Source organism: Sphaeramia orbicularis, chromosome 13 (genome assembly GCF_902148855.1).
Source record: "Sphaeramia orbicularis chromosome 13, fSphaOr1.1, whole genome shotgun sequence".
Taxonomy (NCBI): domain Eukaryota; kingdom Metazoa; phylum Chordata; class Actinopteri; order Kurtiformes; family Apogonidae; genus Sphaeramia; species Sphaeramia orbicularis.
The window spans coordinates 51,494,317-51,513,642 of NC_043969.1; the positions used below are offsets into that span (position 1 = coordinate 51,494,317).

Here is a 19,326-nt window from a genome sequence, read left to right on the forward strand (position 1 = left end):
ATAATTACATTAACAGAAGACAAAATGAACATCATTAGCCTTCGGTATTTCCTGTTTCTCTCACTTTTGAAGGGTTTGTTCACATTTATGCCATATTTCAAGGGTTTCTGGTCCATTTTTCTCTTATTTTTCAAGTATTTTGCTCATTTTATTCCCATTTATACATTTTGTACATTTTATCCTCTGAATAATTGAGGTAAAAGTGTATTTACACCAACTATTGACATGCATTGATAGAGTTAGTGGTTGACGGTGGATGTTTGGGTCTTTATGGGTTAAATCTTTCTTCTTCATGGTTTTCCACCTGTGTCGGAGCTTCTCCTCCTGGTCCTCCTCCTCCTGCTCCTCCTCCATCCTTCTCCTCCCCCCTCCTCCAGGTCATCAGTCTTTGTGCGGTCCGTCTGAATGGTGGGTGGAGTAGTAGTAGACCAGTGGGTGGAGGCAGACGTGAACCAGCGCCAGCATCAGCGTCGACTCTTTTCCCAGGAACCCTCCTCTTGGTCTGACAGTCGCTGATGACTTTGGTCTGGGCCAGTGTGTACGGGGTTCGGACCGCGTGGTACGGCACGAAGCTGAGCATGTAGGCCGCCAACGCCACCGTCACGCTCACCGCCACGCGCCGGGCATCCGCCCACAGTCCGGGGTTGCCGCGACTACCCAGAAGCCTTTTCAGGGACAGACGCTGGAGATGAGCACCGCCGCCAAGGCGTTCAGGAACAGGGCGGTGCAGAGGAAGACGGTGAGGGCATGCCAGTGTAAACCCAGGTCCTTCTTCAGGGACGAACAGCTGAGATACTGACTCACCTGCACACACACACACACACACACACACACTAGGGCTGTTAGAAAATATCAGTTCTGTAATATATCGTGATATTTCATTTCACAATACTGTATCGATATTAAAAAGTACTGTATCGAAATAGAACAACAACCGATTCAAAATATGATTGGCGACAAAGAGCTATACAAAAAATTTAGAAAAAGCACACCCCAATAACAGGTCATACAATAGATTATGGTTTAAAATATTAAAAACCTATAAATGTTACAATTAGTGCTGGGCAGTGATTAAATTTGTAATCACAATTAATCACGTGGATTTCTGCGATTAATCGCATAGTTATGGGGGGGGGTTGCCGGCATCAACAGCATGTATTGCCTTTAAGTGATATTTCAGACTTGAAGTACTCCAGTGATAAAAATAATTCCACATTGCAGTGCTTCCAAACAACTTTGGCCTCATCAATCCACCATCTGAAGACATTTAAAATGAAAATGTCTATGGAAAAGACCGCTATTTTTCTCCATGTTTATGTCCACACCAGTTTATTTCCAGTTGTGAGTGATTGACAGGAGTCTTAAGCCCACACATAAGTACTAATACTCATAAGCCCAATAATATGTGATGTTCAGTTGTTAAAAGCATGCAAAGGGGGCCCTCTAGTGGTCAGAATAAGTGTCACTAACGTATGTTTTGTCCTTTCGGTGTTACCACAGTCAGTTCGGACATAAGAAGACCGTTTCTTTCACTCTGTTTGTATGGCCCCAAAACGTTTGCCTGTGAGTATTTTATGTTCAGTGTTGTCAGAATGAATAGTATCAAATATCTCTGATGTGAACCTTTGTTGCTGGATAAAAGACGTAAATTTTAAATTAATCTGTAAATGCTAATCGTTAGCGTGTCTATGGATTTTCCCTTCAAGTTAGCATCAACTAATCACATTGTAAATAAGTAAAGGTTAGTTCAAAGGCTGGCATATTCTACCTAAACACAACCAATGAATTTACATAAACTTAGCATGAGCCTGCATAAAGAATTAGTAACCCATCTCCGACTGCTAGCATAGACAATTAGCTTAAACATGTTAATAACACATTGTAATAAACACATCCAAAATAACATCATAAACATGTTTCTAAGGTTTGCATGTGAAATTATTTAGCAAATAACAGAATGATTGATACATACAGGCGTTGCTTCTGCAGGAGTTACACAAAGTTTGATTCAGCATTTCTCGGAAAGTTTGCTGGCTTTTCTCCTCTCAGCTACACCGACACCAGCGTTTGGTTCTAGTGCGTGTGGAGCGCCAAAATAAAAGCATGAGTTTCAAAATAAGAGTCCGTATGTATAAATGAACTAAGACTTGCTTGAAAGGCAGAACGGCATTAACGGGAGATAAAAAATTGCCGGCGTTATTTAATGAATGCGTTAACGCGGTAATAACTCTTAACTTGCCCAGCCCTAGTTACAATGATTCCAAAAGTTTAAAATGGGTAGCTCATCATAGCAAATTCAAGCTTGCTAATATGATCAAGGATTTAAAGTGGACCGCCAAAGGAGTGACAGTGTGGTGTGCTTTAGAAAGAAAGGGCAGCTGGAGAGTCTGCAGAATTTGCAAGAAAAATATGATCTGGGGACACATGACTTTATTAGATTTCTACAAACAAGAGATTATTACCGAAAGGAAATCCAGGTTGACCCCTCCAGGGAAGTGAACAATGTGATCAAAATCATTATCAAAGCATATAAGGAAAGTAAATCAAGAATAATTTCAACAATTTATCGTGGATTCAACTCACAAGACAAAAATTCAACCAATTATATAAAAGAAAAATGGGAGAGAGAGCTCAGTGTGGAAATTATAGATGCGACTGGTTTAATATGTGTTAGATTCACCAAACATCCACTAGTTGGCGGATCTGGAGGGAGTTCTCCTGGAAAAATTCTGGTGCGTGTCTTTATTACACCTAAGAAGAAAAGTAAGCAGTTAAACAGACTGCAGAAATGTTGGAGGGAATGTGGAGAATTTGATGTAGATCACACACGTTTTTTGGAAATGTGATAAAATAACTGTGTTTGGGAAATGGTGTGTAGAGAACTAAAACAAATAATGGGGGATGAGATTCCAATGTGCTGTGATGTCTGTATTTGTGTAACTTATCTGATGGAAATGTAGCAGGAAACGACATATACTTGGCTAAGGTACTTTAGTGACTGCTAAAAAGCTATTACAAGGAACTGGGGAAGGACAGACGCACCAACACAGGACCAGTGGATTGAAATTATTGAAGGAATATATACAATGGAAAGGGTGACTCTCAAACTGCGACTACAGGAAACTCAAATGACCAAAAAGTGGAATAAATGGACTGTTTACTGAGCCAAGAATGATGGAAAGTTTGGATAGAAATGTGTTGAAATAGGTATAATATACCCAAGCAATGTTGGTTTGTCGTTTTTCGTTTTTTTATTGTTTTGTCAAATATGTGAAAAAAATTTCAATAAAAACTTAAGTGACAAAAAAAAGTACTGTATCAATATTTTTTGGTATTATTCAAATGCAGATATTGTGGAGGTTCATTTTGTTTTTTGGTTTATCTTTATTGTTTAGATCTTAGTTATTATTATTTAACACTGCTTTCCAAAAAAATATTTATTTGAATCATCCTCAAAGCACTTTTTACTGTCTGAGAGGCAGATGGTAGTTCCTTTGTTGGGGCTGAACTAAAATGCTGTTCTGATGTTCGTTCTGAACTAATAGAATATGAACATTTGAACAGGATCTGAAACTGTAATGTCTGTAAAACAGATTTCAGTTTGAACACAGGAACATTTTGTGATATAGCATTAGATCCTGTTGGGATCAAATAAAAATGTGTTTAGTATTTGTGCAGATTTCTGGTGTAATTCCAAAAAAGAAAAACAAAAAAATTGCCTTTTTAACAGTATCATGATATATTATATTTGTTTTGTGATTTGTATCGTATCGCCAGATTCTTGTCAATACCAGCCCTACACACCACATCTGTTTATTTGCTTACCTACCGCCTGCTTCAAGTGGATCAAACATACAGCCATCAAGTCCAAACCCTCCCATGGGATGCATTTATGAAACGCAAAAAACAACACTGAAAATATGAATCATGTTGGTTCAGGTTCCACATTGCAGACCAATCTGAGGTAAAGTGGATCAGAACCAGGGAAATAAGAAAAGAATAAACTATACATAATGACAAATACAAGGTTTCTTTGTTTTAGTGCCATAAAAACATTAAGTTATGAAAATATTCACATTTACAAACTATCCATTTCCATAACCCTACAAAACCAACATGAATGTTCCACATACTTTTGTCATATAGTGTATTACATTTAACAGAAAACTAGACGATGTTTCCTTTTAAATACTTCCATGTATATCAATAACCAATAATAGCAGAACTTGATGCTAAAAATGGCATCGGCTTCTCAACTGGAATAAACTAATCTGATGGAAAATGTATTCTTTTTAAAAAAAAATTTTTTTTAATGGAATGTTCTTTGCAGTGGACATTGTTTTGTGTTGTTGTTTTTTTTTAGTCAACCTGTTAAATTCTGCACTGCGGGTCTCAACAGATTGTCCATTGTTTTAGGCCAAACCCCCAGTATCTGAGCCCATGTGACCTCTGACATCCCATCATACCTTGACTTCCTGTATGGGCAGAGCCATGTTGGGCACCCATGATGAGGCAAGCAGCAGCAGCCAGACGACCACGGACAGAAGACGAGCAAAGCCCACCTCCTGCAAGCCGCAGAGCCACACACGCCATCACAGTCCGGGAACACACACGGTCACACACATTAACACACAATCACACACATTCACACATGCACATGAACACACAGTCACACACATTAACACACATTATCTCTTCTGGTCCCATTTGGTGGATGAAGATATTTGGTCCAATCAGATTTCAGTGTGTGTGTGTTGCCAGGGTAACTCTAATCTGCCCCGGTCCTTCAGAATCTAGTGAAGGTTCATGGACTGGAACTACAACCTTTGAATTTACTCTGAGCTTTAATGTACATCTATATGATCAGTGAATTACATGAAAGAAAATACAGGATTCCACTAAAACATGTACAATACAAAGAATAATTTTAGAAAAAATGGAGACAAATCACTTAAAAAAGGTTAAATAGACAGAAAAATTCTTTTGAGTCCTGACACTTTATGGGTTAAAGTGAAGCAACCTTCACCTTTGGGTACAAAAAAACATTCTTGACATGTTTGAGCCAAAAGTATGAAAAAATTATAATAATAGTTTTAGGTTCGGCCACAGGCCTTACCTGCAGGTAGCAGTTAGTGATGATGAGGCGAGGAAGACGATGGAGGCGTAGAGGCTGATGTAGATGGTGACGGCGCTGGCCTGACAGTGGAAAACCATGAGGGACCAGGACCACCCTGAGGTCCTTCAGGATTTTAAAGGGCAGAGCGAGCAGCAGCAGCAAGTCGGAGCCGCCAGCAGGTTCATCAGGTAACACTCCCACTGCGCTGCACACGCACACAGACAACGACATCAGAGAAACCATTAACCATCTGCTGTCCAGGTGAGTATAATTAACGCACTTTAACCCTCCGGTGTCCAGGTGAGTAGATTAAACACCTTTACCCTCCTGTGTCCAGGTGAGTATATTAAACACACTTTCACCTCCGGTGTCCAGGTGAGTATATTAAAACCACTTTAACCCTCCGGTGTCCAGGTGAGTATATTAAACACACTTTACCCTCCGGTGGTCCAGTGAGTATATTAAACACACTTTAACCCGCCGGTGTCCAGGTGAGTACCGTACTTTCTGGGCTATAAGTCGCACCTGACTATAAGCCGCAGGTGTCCACGTTGTGACACTCCTTCTACATCTGTCCTCCGTTGTTGCTCAATGGCACTTCCGTGCTGCAGCTCTATTTCCTTCTTTACAGACACATCGATTGCTTTTAACTTAAAAGCTGCAAAATATGAAATTTTTTTGTGTGTTTTCCATGATGAGGGTTTGTGCATGACACGCAAAATGATTGTTCAAAGTTAAGATTAAAACTTCTCCTCTTCATCACCTCTTCCTCCTGTCTGTCTCACTTTTGCGCTTCCTGCTAGTGCGCCCCCTGGAGGCTGTTAGCCCGTATAAATCTATACTCGAGCTGCATCGCTGTATGAGCCGCGGGGTTCAAAACCAGAAAAAAGTAGCAGCTTATAGTCCGGAAAGTACGGTATATTAAACACACTTTACCTTTTTCTATCTATTTTTCTTTTACCAAATTGTACCAATTTGTTGCTTATTTTTTGTCTTTACTCGCTCTGATGCTTATGTTTGTCCATTTTTTCTCATTTTGTTAACTTTTTTAATCTATCTATCTCAGATCTGTCCAGCTCTACCTTGTCTCTGGGGCTGTGGAATAAAGTCCACACAGACATCAGACTTCCACACAGACTGATGATGAAAATGAGGATGTAGATGACGATGAAGGTTCCATCTGGTCGTTGACGACGCACCGCTTCCCCTCATTCTCAGCTCCTTCAGCGCTGAAGTTGGACCCAGGAGTCATCGTCAAAACCTGAAACACACAACAGTCAAAGGTTGGCTGCATTTGTCACCTTGTTTAACTTTCAGGGGTGTCCGACACACCGGCTGTGGGCCAAAACCGGACTGCCAAAGGGTCCGATCCGGTCCATGGGATGGATTTACCACAATCAGACCAAGATGATCTAATGTAAAATATGATCATAAAACCTGTAAATAATGACTGTGAAATAAATAACATTACACTCTGAAAATATTTACATTTACAAACTATTCATTAACAATAAAATGTGAATAACCTGAAAAAATATGAACAAAATGAAATGTCTGAATATAAATCAGTGTAATTGGACCAATATTCTGCCTGTTATTAAATATTTTGTGTATTTTTACATCTGCTGTATCTGTACGTTGTGTTAATAATAAACTGAGATGTAATATTGTAGAAATTGTACAAGATTCCAACGTGACATCATGAACTGCGTACAGATAACACGCCAATTAAAAGTGGCGTGTTATCTGTATGCATTATAACCTTTCAGCATGTATATTTACACCACGTAAAATAACACGCCATTAGTGTGATTACCACAATTACCGGCTTGTGCGATTAGCAGTTAGGGTTAGGGTTAAGTTTAGGTTTAGAGTTAGCTCGATTAGCGGCTAGCACGATTAGCAGCTAGGCTTAGGGTTAGGTTTAGGGTTTGGGTTAGCGCAATTAGCGGCTAGCGTAATTAGCACTTAGGTTTAGCGTGATTAGTAGCTAGCGTGATTAGTTGTTGGGGGTTAGGGTTAGCGCAATTAGTGATTCGCGGCTAGCGCATTGACACACCATCAAATGGCATTAAATAACACATGAAAGGATGAAAATGCGTACATATAGCACACCAAATGTAATAAACTGGTGCCACATACAACGTGATTTAATGAGATCAGTCTGAAGATTTAGACAATATTCTGCCCGTTACCAAGTGTTCATGTAACACTGTGTATAACACACATCTATAAATGATAAGTTGAGGCAGAATATTATAAAAATTGCACTAATTTTTCTTCTGAGATTTCAGTTGTTTCAGGTCATTCACGTTTTTTGTTTTGGTAGGTTGTAACTGTAAATATTTGCATAATTTAATGTTTTTTATTGAACTAAAACATAGACAAACACTTGTATTTGTCATTATTTATAGTTTATTCTGTTTTTTTTGACTGGTTCTGATCCACTTCAGATCATATTGGACTGAATGTGGAACCTGAACTAAAAAACTTTGACGTCCCTGGTTTAATTCAGCGTTTCGGGAAATGAGACAGAACACTGTGGGTGGGCTGACAGACGTACCACTGGAGGTCTGACTGGATCCGTTGGTCTCGTCTCAGTCGTGGTCCAGTTCAAAACCTGCAAAAACAGATCAAATAGAACCAGTGTCCCTATATGTCTGTTCTATGTGGATCAGAACCAGGTGACTGTGTTCTATGTCAGGTTCTGTTCTATGTTCCAGTCCTGTGTGTCTGGATGCACATCAATCTAACTATAGAAGTGGGCGGGACTTTCACTGGAGGAGAACTCAACTCATCCAATCACAGTCCATATCTGACTTCTATCAGTGACCAATAGGAACTAGACTGATATCTGGAACCATTTACATGTTCTAAAAGCATCAACAGATGGACCAGTAGAAGGAAAGGAACAGTTAGAATATTAAAGAATGAGTCAAAAATTCAAAAATCCCCCCCCCCCCCCCAAAAAAAAACCCCTTAAAATCTGAAATGAATCTGACCTGTAGTTTCATCAGATGAAGATGTGTGATGAAATTACTAATGAAGATGATAAATTGTTTGAACTTTTATATTTCATCAACTGGAGCCATAAACAAAAATACCAAATACTCAATAACTGTCATATTTTAACTCTTTAAATGACATGTTTATAATGGAAACAAACATAGTTTGATACAAAAAGACAAAAACCTTTTTTCCCCAATATATTACATATAAATTGTATACCGTACTTTCCGGGCAATAAGGCGCACCGGAATATAAGCCGCACCTGACTATAAACCGCAGCTGACTTTAAGTCGCACCTGACTATAGGCCGTAGGTGTCCACATTGTAACATGAGATATTTACACAGAAAGATGGTAAACAGACAGATTATTTAGATATTTATTTCCATACCTTCACTTAGGGCTGTGCAATTAATCGAAATTCAATTACGATTTCGATTATTAGACGCAACGATTACAAAAATTATGTAATCGAGAAAAAACGATTATTAATTTTGAGTTGTTTTAATTCACGCGCACGCCAAGCTACCATGAGCTGCTCTGCCCCGCCCCCCTCTAAGCTACAGCTGCCAGCTAGCCGGCAGGTCCACCCCAAGAGGAAAGTTGGACCTAGCGGTCTGGAAAAATAGCAGGAGAATCCCAGCAGAAGTGCTTGGTAAACAAAAAAGGCAAGTCACATTCAATTGTATGGAATCACTTTGGGTTTGATGAAGAGCAAAAACCCATTACGTGCAAAAAGTGTTTCGTAGTTGTGTCCGCACCGACCGGTAACACAACAAACCTTTTTAACCATCTAAAGTTTAACCACCTCGACCTTTATCATAATCTTATGAAAAACTAAAACACATAAAAAAAACTCCGTCTACAACTTCGTCCGTAATGCAATCTTCAGTCTCCTAATCTCTTACGCTGCAACTCCCGTATTAACCTAACTGAAACCTCACGGCACGCCACTGAATTTACTATGTTTCATACTACATTGAACATACTTGAATTTATAATTTGCACTTTACGTGAGTTTTTTTTTTTTTTTTATTGCTCCAGTTCTATGGCAAGTCTAGAGCAGTTAAATTCCAGTGCACTATTTGTTTACAAAAGGAAACATACTTGAATTTACAGTACACTTATTTGCATTCAAAGATTTTTTTGTTTCGTACAAAAGTGAACATACTTTGTTTTAATGGTTAAAAGCTTTATTTATATTTAAAGAGTATATTTTACATTGTTTTGCAAGAAAAAAATAAACAACTTTAAGGTTAACAAATAATCGTTTTTAATAATCATGATTTCAATTATTGCTAAAATAATCGTGATTTTTTTTTTTTTCTATAATCGAGCAGCCCTACCTTCACTGCTTTTTTCCAAACAGTGTCTGTAACACGGCAGTAAAACAGCAGGAACACGACTGGTTCAAAAACCCAGAACAGTCATTGATCTGTATGTTCATCTTCCTTCTGCTCATTAAACCACTGCAGTCGTCCTCTTCAGTGTTCTTCAGTTGAACATCCTCAAAGGCTCCATCACACTCCTTCTACGCCTCTCCTCCGTTGTTGCTCAATGGCACTTATGTGCAGCAGCTCTATTTCCTTCTTTACAGACACATCGATTGCTTTTAACTTAAAAGCTGCAAAATATGATTTCTTCGTGTGTTTTGCATGATGAGGGTTTGTGCATGACACGCAAAATGATTATTAAAAGTTAAGATTAAAACTTCTCCTCTTCATCACCTCTTCCACCTGTCTGTCTCACTTTTGCACTTCCTGCTAGAGCGCCCCCTGGAGGCCGTTAGCCCGTATAAATCTATACTCGAGCTGCATTGCTGTATGAGCCACAGGGTTCAAAACGAGAAAAAAGTACCAGCTTATAGTCCAGAAAGTACGGAAATTTATTTTTTATTTGTTCCTCCTGTCATCTGTCAGTGATTAACACCAACATTGGTTCATATTATTATTAGTTTAGGTTCCAGGTCAAATGTTCTAAAATACTACCATCTGTCACCAGCTGTGCTTACAATGCACACCTATAAATCAGACTATTAAATATTAAATATTGATTTCTTTTTCTGCTCTGACTTTATTCATGTAAATCAAGGTCAAACCTAATTATAAATATCAAATACTTGTGCATTTTACATGTTTTAAACCCTTTAAATCTTCTATTTGATCATGATGTCACTACATTTTTTGATGCAAAAAAACACAAACATTTTTTTAAAAACACTCTATAAATAAAAATTGTTTTATTTATTTTTCCCTCCTGTCATCTGTCAGTGATTAACACCAACATTGGTTCATATTAATATTTGTTTTCGGTTCTAGGTCAAATGTTAAATGTGATCCAGGTATTCTGGTTTCCGTTCCTGTTGGAGTTCATATAGTTTTATCATCTTCTATTTATTAATATTTCTGAACTGTTTCATTTATTTCCTTGTTCCTTCTGTCAGTCTGTTTTTGTTCATGTTTTTTGTCTCATATCTCTACTATTCTCAGTGAGAATCTGCCATTAATGATAATATTTCATCTCATGAGGTGCGAGACAGATCATCTGTGACACAGGAAGTGAAACTGACTCTGTGGTCGTTAACTGAGAAACAGGAAACTAGAATAAACTCAGTCAAACACATGCACTTACAGACACGTACGACGACCAGGTTCACTTTGACATTTCAGGTTGTTTTGATCAAACTTTGCATGAAGATATTTCAGAGCAAATGCTTAGATATGGAACTCTGAAACCAGTTACGTCTTTAAAAATCTGATTGTGAATATCAGAGATGTTCGGTCATCATATGTTTATCCTCTGGTCATAATGAACTCAGACATAAATGGACTAAAGTCTGTGGACCTGTTGAATCCAGTATTTCTGTTCTAACGGGTCTGGGATCCAAAACAAGAAGGAGTAATGTCAGAATAGAGTTTTACTGGTGCGTTGACCCATTTACATCCACAGATTCTACATGCGGTCGTTTTTATGCTATTGTGTATTCGTGCATGTTGTACCACGTTTGCATGTTATGCACGTTGTCCAACAGTCACCGCCAAAGTGTTCTGGACATAGAAACAGGATTATAAGGATACTGGACTAAAAACTACTAATATCTGACAAAATATTGGTCCAATAAACTGTTACTGTTTTCACTAGTCTGTTTATTGACCAAAAATACAGAAGTAGGACAAACTGCAGCAGGAAGCTATGTACGGACACACACACACACGCACACACACACAGGCCACTTGGCTTTTATAATATAGATCAGGCATCACCAAATACTGGACCTCGGTCCAGACTCGGACCAGTGATGGTTCTGTTCGGACACGTAACCAATCTCTGATAAATTCCCGAGAATCAATCAATTTCATGAAGTATTTTTATTTTTTCCAACGGTGGTGGCTGTAGACAGCAGGTGCTGCTACTCTAGTTAATACGACAATAGCTTCACTCAGATGAGCCAATCAAATCGCTCGTTAACTCTGCGCGGTGCGCACATCAGAGCAAAGAGGAAGAGACAGTGATGACAGTGTCTCTGCTTCAAAACAAGGAAAGTTGATGCAGGAAACTGTTGTTTTTTCGGGCGCTTTCACACTGCGTATCAGAGTCCGTATTGTTCTTGGATACGTTCACACCTTTCCCGCAGATGTTGCATTCACAAACACGTACCTCAGCCCGTGCCCGAGTACGAGTGGGTGTTCCAGACCTGAAACAGTAGGTGGAGCAGTGGAGGGAATTCTGTCCCTATCCTACAAATGCAGAAGTCAGAAGAAGTCAAACCCTTACCTGTCTGTTATGAACCTGTTTGAGGAAAAGGGAAGAAGAGCTTATTCACCTCTCTATGCACTGTTTTTTAAATTTAGTTTCTGGGGATTCTGTTTTCTTTAATCTGAATTAAAGGCCTTAATTGTTTTAGCCTGGGACTATTACTGATTGTAAAAAGAGTGTAACTGTTAAATATTTCCTGCATTGAAAATTGGCAATAAATATTGTTGAAACCATATGAAAATGTGGACATAGGGGAAGGCTCAAAGACCCAAGTTGGACTTCAGTTCAGACCTTTTACTTGGAGGAAATTTTAATAACTGGACCTCAGTAATTTTTAATTGAAAACCCCTGATCTAGATATTGGGAGGCACTTTGGGCAGAGCCTGTGTTTTTCATAGTTTTCTGACCTCGATCAAATCTTGCACTTTAAAAAATTGCTGCTGACCTAAACCACTCTGCACTTTTTTCACAACATTGTCAAACTTTTGTTATTACTAAATATTTGCCTGTTTTTTGTTTTTTTTTACATATTTTTAAAATCAATCTTTGAGCCTGTTTTTCATTATGGTATGTGCTGTTGACCTCTGACCTCTGGGCCAGGTCGCCCTTGTAAAAAAGACCTCCATCTCGATGGGATTTTATCTGGTTAAATAAAGGTTAAATAAAAATCTAATAAATGCAGTGTGTGACATGAGGACCACTGTGCCCCCCCCCCTCACTGCATTAGTGCAGGTTAAAGGACCTGCTGCAGTTGAAATAATTCAGTAATTAACCAACAGGAGGATCTGAACTATTTAACTGACTGGTTCAATCCAGATTGACTGATTGATGTATTTATTTCGAATATGAATGTCAAAACAGAAGAAAATAAACAAACAAAACACTTCAAATAAGACATATAATACATATTCGAAATGGAGTGAGAAGAAGTATAACTTATAAACTCGACCCCTTCTCTTTATATAATTATTAACAGTAATAATCTTCAGATGATGACTGTTTTTTTGCTGAACTGTATTTCATTTCCATCAGTTCAACTCAGATACCTTTAAATCCCCGTCCAGCCTGATACCTGAGCCTGAGTTGTACTAATGTTAGATAAAAGCCTCATATTTTCTGCTGCTGCTTCTTTTCTGAGACTATTGAGTGTGAAACGGATCCAGATGAACAGGAACCAAGTGTGTTGACGGAGGAAGCTGCTGTTTTTCTGACGTGAACATGTGGTTTGATGTAGAGGTTAAATAAACCCTTACCTTCGCCGTGGACCCGTCTGGGACTCTGCCGTCCGCCGTCCAACCACGTGTTGGAGTCCAGAGGACTAGCCGGGTCTGCAGGTTCTCCTCGGCACCGACTGGGTCTGATCAGTTCAGAGCATCAGGGTAGGTTTGTGCTCAGTCTGAAACATGTGGAGGACGTTTTCCTGTAGCTGTCGTCATAGTGACAGACCACAGGCCACGCCCACCTGCCACACACACACACACGACTGTTAAAGGGATTTTCAGCAGCTGAGTCATGAGTACATACAGTTTCCAAATGATAAGACCCATGAATCCACAGAGTTCTGATGTTTATCAGACTGTTTGAGTTCAACTCATTAATATTTCCATTAGTGAATAATGCCACAGAAAACAGAATCACTTTCATTAACCTTTGAACTAGGATGTCATTGAGTCATCATAACTACACCTGTCCTGTTTTTAATCTGTTTTACACATTTCTGACAAAACAACACAAACTGAACAAGAATCACTCACATGAACCATATTCTCCTTAGTTGTAATTTAAAAAAAAATATATATATATATATATATATATATATATATATATATACACACACACACACATATACATGTGTGTGTTTTTTTCTCCATTATTTAGTTTTTTTTTTTAAATTAGAAAAAATTTATTTCATGAATTTTCTTTTTTTTTTTCACAAACAATTTAACATAACTTCGTCACCAGTGCTCATTGGTCATGGGTACTGTCTTTGAGGATTGGACGGTGGTCCAGCGTGGAGACGCCCACAGACCCGTTAGCCCTTTCAAGGAAGGGGGGTAACATTTTATTATCCTGTGTATTTTTTCCAAAGTTTCCCTTTCTTCAAAAATATTTTATAAAATTGATCAGGAATTACACGTATTACAAACCTTTGTGCATTTCTATGTTGAATGGATCACCATAAACATATGATAAACACCATCAGAGTAGAATAGAATAGAATAGAATAGAATAGAATAGAATAGAATTAGGAGAGCTACTCTAATCAGTGCAAAAAACATAAATAAAAAACAATATGTCAGAAATTAAGAACAGAGTGAATATAAAAAAACAACAACTATAAAGTCAAATAAGAAAATAGAATATAAAATTTAACTAAAGTAAAATAAGAATAGGACTAAAGTAGAATGAAATTTAAAAAATAGACAAGAAATATGAAGACACAATATCTACACCATTAAAAGTATATATATATATATATATATATATATATATATATATATATATATATATATATATATATATATGAAAGTCTATAAAAATGTGTGCATAAATATTCAATAAAATACTGCATTGTTTTGTAAGAACAGAGGATTATTGCGCTACTTATTGCGTGTAATTCACATTTTCAGGGTTATTGCACATTATTGGAAGTGACTGAAGTATGACTTGTACCAGAGTTATTCATTTATTTTTTCTGGCTTTTAAAAGTGAATGTGACCTGATAATCTGTGTTGTTTATTTCAGGTTTAGTCAAAGACAATCACAGACCAGCAGAAGAAAAGAATAAACAACATTAATGAACACCGGTATTAGCCGAAATTAGCCACTTAGCTAAATCCACTTGAACTCATTACAGACACATAAAGCATTCTGACCTTGTTGTCATTTCTCAGCTGCAGTTAAACTCCTTATTTGTTCTGCTTATTGTACCTTTGTCTCTCTGTTTATTTATTTATTTTAATTTTACTTCTTTCTCTGCCGGAATTTTCCACCTGTTTTTACGACTCATTTCAATTTACGTTAACTACATGCATAGGGAGCTTTTCAAAATTAAACATCCTTCTTTTACAGGAAAATTCAAAATAAAAGCACAACCCATTAAGGCCTTTGTAATATAGAACATATGGGGGCATTTACAGTGATTCTTCTTCTTAAAACTATTATTATGATCATTCCACATTATTATCCTCGCAGTGAAATTCAGTCTCTGCATTTTTACATTCTAATTGTGAGTTACAGCAGAATGTTGTTCTAGTTTAATTATTTTCCTCTACGTCCCGTGCTAATAGTTTTAACGGTCACCGCATTTATGATGACGTTAATATCTTTCTTTTATATTATTAAATTAATTGAATCCATTTCTGTCCAGGTGTTAGCTTTAGCCACATTAGCTTCGTCTGTTAGCTGCTCCTGATCACACAAAGACACTGTTTGGACTAAATAGGACTTTAACTGTAACTCTCCTGTTTTAAAACCCACTATTCCCGTTAATTCTATCCGTATCTACAGACTCAAACATGACTTACCTCTGCTTTGGAAACCTTCAGTCAAACTTTTCGCGGTTCGCTTGTCGTTTCTGTCAGGTTGGCTAATGTTGCTACCGACGACTCACTGCGCCTGCGCATTATGAAACCGTCCTCTCACGTTAGCTTGACGAGGCGTAACCATCAGCTGGTGGTTATTCCTAACGTCAAGCAGTTTGACTGTCGTATTAAATAAATACTGAGAACCGATGCAAAAAAAAAAAAAAAAAAAAAAAAGAAAAGAAAGAAAAACAAAATTCAGTTTTATTTTCTGCCAGACATAAAGTTCATCCGTTTAAAAAACAATTTATTTATCAATTTATCCTTATTTATATTTGTCCTTATTTAATTTTTATCCCTGCATTTATTTCTGTATTGCTCTCTATTTACATTTTCTTTATCTCTTTTCTTGTTTATTTCTGTATTTTATTTTCATCTTACATCTTATTAATTTATTGTCATTTTTTATTCATAGTCATATTTACCTCTTTAGTATTGCCCCTTTTGTATTTTCTTCCTCTATTTATTTCTGCTTGTCCTTTTTCTGTTTCTTTATGCAATTATGCCTCATTAGGTAAATGAGGGGGGCGGTCTTTAAAGGTGTGGCCTTAGGTCAGCTCTTCTCCTATTGGTCAGTGTGTATTTGGTGGCTGTGCTATCAGTGCTGAATAGACCAGGAAATACGTGGTGTCGATAGGGGGACATGAAGCTGTGTTGTTTGAAAACCAGCAAGATTACTGTTGCAGAAATCCCACAGTCACTGAGGACTGGACTGTTTGCTGTGGATAGAGGAACCCAGTGACAGTGGGCTGGACCATCTGTCCCACTGTGGCGTCAACACCACTATGTCCTCCCATAGCACTACCATGGTACTGTCCAAGGATGTCCTTCACTTCATAAGGGCAGACCACTTCTTTCAGCGACAAAATAGCTGACTTACGACACATCAACTGATCTGAAATATAAAAATCAATAAGCAACCATCCAACAGAAAACATATTAACTCAGGGTGCTTGCTCTTTATCCAAATAAATAACCGTTCCTTCAGGCTACTTCTCATGCTGTTCATCTTGTCGCCAAGCATCTGTAGGATGACTGTTGCTGCTGCATACATCAGCTGATTGGTCTCAGTGATGGTGTTGGTAGGGACAGTTAGGAGTTGAAGTTTTCCAGTGTTTAGCCTTGGCAAGCAGGAAGTAGTTGAGTTCCCCCAGGACTTCATGATAGTGTCACTCAGGGTCAGCTGCCCTTGCATTCAGTCTGTCAGTGTTTGGGGCTTGGTACCCAACCTCAATATCTGAGCTGACCTGTCAGCCTGGCTCCCTCTTGTGGTAGCATGCATCGTGGAGGTACAGCGCTGTACCAGCATGCTTCGCTCCTGCTCGATCCGGCAATCTTCTGCCTCAGAGTCAGTGGTGCAAACCACTGAGCTATCCTGACACCTGAAGAAATCTGGACTGAAATACGTCTCTCATATTTGATTTCTTTGTTCTCTCTTGTTTGTATGAGCTTGACACCTGCCCCGCTGACAACGACGAAGACGATGACGATGGCCTCATGTATAAAGACTTGGATTTCATACTGAAACCTGGCGTACGATTAAAGAAAAGTCTGTACGCACAAAAAAATCCAGGGGCCTCATGTATAAAGCATGCATACGCACAAAAACCTGGCGTACACCCTTTTCCACACTCACGTTTAGATGTATAAACAGTAACAGGAAAGAAAATATCAATAATATATGTATATACACACACACACACACTCATACACACACACACACATATATACAGTATATTATATTGGAGGCTGTTTTATGATGATACACACATTGTATTAAACAAAAGAAGTCATCAACCACAGGTCCCAGTCCAGTGAACAGTAGTTTAAGCCAGTTTCCTGATAGTGAGGGTTAAGTCTGAAAAACTGTGACTTAAGTATGAATTCAGTCAAGTCATGTGACTCAAGTCGCCCACCTCTGCAAATGGAAGACGCAATTAAAATGATTATTTATGGAATAATTTCATAAATTGAAATAAAAGTAAAAAACAAACAAAACAAACAAACAAAAAAACTAAAATGACATATATCTGTGTGTAAATGAACTTTCTTTTGCTTTAGTCTCAGGTGATTGGATCATTGGATTATCAAACAGGAAACATTTAATCATTGAACTTCAGTGTATTTTTTATTTGCATTTAACTGAGCAGATGAACTTAATTATACATATACTGTACATAAACGCCTCAGCGTGGCCTTTGCTTTAATTACATTCACAGTTAAACATAGAAAACACTGACCGTCACCTTCAGTCCGAACACTGTGACGCCTTTTGAAAAGGTTCAGAGTTCGTTTTGAACCCGACTTCAAACATGTCAAACAGAATCTTCGGTCATCGCAAGACATGAAAGTCAAACAGTCAGACTTTCAGGTTTTTGCACCCGTCGTCTGAACCTCCTGAGAGCCACCAACGCTTTTTTGTCCTCTGTAGGGGACAAGGGGTTCACAGCTTTATGGGACTTTATGGACTGTTCGGCGGCTGGTTTTGGCCCACGGGCTGTATGTTTGACCCCCCTGCCTTACATGATACTGTTTGTATAAAGATGTCCCTGCTCCGGTTCATCTTTAAACCAGTGGTTCTGAACTGGTCCGGGTTCAGGAGGGTGTGTGTGTGTGTGTGTGTGTGTGTGTGTGTGTGTGTGTGTGTGTGTGTGTGTGTGTACACACAGCTGACTGCTGCAGTTTGTCATACTTCTGTATTTATGCTCAGTGAACAGACTAGTGAAAACAGTCAGCTGATTGGACCAATATTTATGCAGATATTAGTTATTTTGTATATAATAGCCTTTTAATCACGTTGCTATGGCCAGAATCATAGAGTCATCATTGAAGTGTGTTACCTAGTAACAGATAAACCATAGGGTATGTTGCTATGGTGTCAGATTCCCTGTGCAGAGACAGACATGTCAGCTGAGAGGTTATTCAACTGAAAATGACAGAGAATTTACCAAGAAAGGAAAGTACTGGATCAGAGGGTCTAGAACCCTGGTTCCACACGGGTACAGGAACCTGAGATAATCCAGAATATGACAGTATGAAAACACAGACTGGTTTAATGAAAAACCAAAGTGACCAGGAGGTGGAGATGACACACATGGAAATATTCCCTTTAACAGTAAATTAGTTCCATTTGAACCCAAACCAAACGGCGAATCTGTTCAATTCAAAGTTCATTCAGTCACTTATTGAATTCTACCCACTGAGGTTTTAGTCCAATGGAGGAAAAACCAGATCTGATGGAGTGGGTGTCAGACCTGAGTTTAAACATATGAGTAGAAACTGTGGCTTCTTCTTTTATGGTGTTAAATGTCTGGTGTTAATTATCATTACAGTGCATTAGCTGTTGTTGGGGAGTGTGAACGGACAGGGTTCAGCTCTATAAGAAACAAAACACAGGATTGGATTATTAACATTATTTAACCCGAAGACCCACTGGAAACAGGACTGGACCCACCTTAGGGTCTGGACCCCCCAGTAGGGATGGGAATTGATAAGAATTTGACGATTATCCATCCATTTCCATTATCGATTTTACTTATCGATCCGATTCTCTTATCGATTCTCATTGGGTGAGGGAATGAAGGAGTACAAACAGGTGTGTTTGCATTAACTGTCTTTTATATTTCCATCTATGCACAGAAAATAGAACATATATAGTATGTACAAATAATAAGAACAGATGACGCCGGACCCGGTTTGGAGGGGGGGGGTGAAACTACAGACTCTTCACTAATTCCTCTATTATGGCACTATGGCACTTTGCAAATCCTTCCCTTGGGCCAGATTGGAACCTTTGGTGGGCCGGTTTTGGCCCCCGGTCCTCATGTTTGACACCAGTGGTTTAGACCGTTTCTGCCTCAAC

General features: G+C 38.5%; 1 pseudogene; it reads right to left on the reverse strand.

Moving 5' to 3' along the window:
- Positions 1 to 232: 232 nt before the first annotated feature.
- LOC115431213 (probable G-protein coupled receptor 171) lies at positions 233 to 13,344 on the reverse strand (annotated as a pseudogene).
- Positions 13,345 to 19,326: the final 5,982 nt, after the last annotated feature.